Source organism: Schistocerca piceifrons, chromosome 1 (genome assembly GCF_021461385.2).
Source record: "Schistocerca piceifrons isolate TAMUIC-IGC-003096 chromosome 1, iqSchPice1.1, whole genome shotgun sequence".
Classification (NCBI taxonomy): Eukaryota; Metazoa; Arthropoda; class Insecta; order Orthoptera; family Acrididae; genus Schistocerca; species Schistocerca piceifrons.
In genome coordinates, this window is record NC_060138.1 from 405501919 (window position 1) to 405502979 (window position 1061).

A 1061-nucleotide genomic window follows, 5' to 3' on the forward strand; every position below is an offset into this window, starting at 1 on the left:
TAACTTAATACACTACATTTTTATTTTTATACATACTCTGTACAGAAAATACATATATAAAATTCATTTATTGTAGCTTTGAATAGAGAAGAGAACAACTTCTGTCTACACATAATAAGACTAGCAATACGTTACTGCTTGTGTGCAGTATACTTCAGACAGTACGCAGTATACCGTTGGGGAGGAGGAACCTCGGTATAAAAGTTCTTCAAGCCTTCTCGTCCCAAATGACGTTATCTTATTACTACAGTCGTAGTATGTGGTGTCGGTGTTTATTTGTTTTATGATTGTTACTGCCTATTGTGTTGTTTGTGACTGTGTTTTGGCATGAAGTGTCATGCGTTGTTGGTGGATAGCGGAGTACATATGTAGATGTAGATCCCTTCTGAGTCATGTTCACTTAGTGTTCCTTCCTCTGTTTCGGAATCTGTGGTCGTGCTTGTGTCCTCCCATGTGGTTTGTTGTGTTCGTCCAGTCTTAGAGTAATTTTCGTCTGTATGGGACCCTTACCGGTTGGGTCTGATTCAAGAGATTTAGAAGGTCCAAAGAAGAGCGGCAAGATTCGTGACTGCTACATTTAGCCATCGCGAGAGCGTTACAAATCTCATAGAAGGTTTGAAGTGGGACACACTTGCAGATAGACGACGCACTAAACGGAAGGGGCTGCTCACTAAATTCCGAAATCCGATCTTCGCCGAGGATGTAGAGAATATACTATTACCACCAACTTTCAAATCGCGCAATGATCACCATTCAAAGATAAGGGAAATTAGAGCTCGTACTGAGGCGTTCAGACAGCCGTTTTTCCCTCGCACGATCCGCGAGTGGAACAGAGGGGGGAGGGATATGACTTTGGCGCTAATTGTGCCCCCCACCACACACCGCTTAGTGGTTAACAGAGTATATATGTAGTTGTAGATACCTTCTGAGTCATGTTCGCTTACTGTTCCTTCCTCAGTTTGGAATCTGTGGTCGTGCTTGTGTCCTCCCATGTGGTTTGTTGTGTTGTTTGTGATTGTCTACGCCTTCTTCCATATGGGTTTTGGCGCTTGTATTGCTCA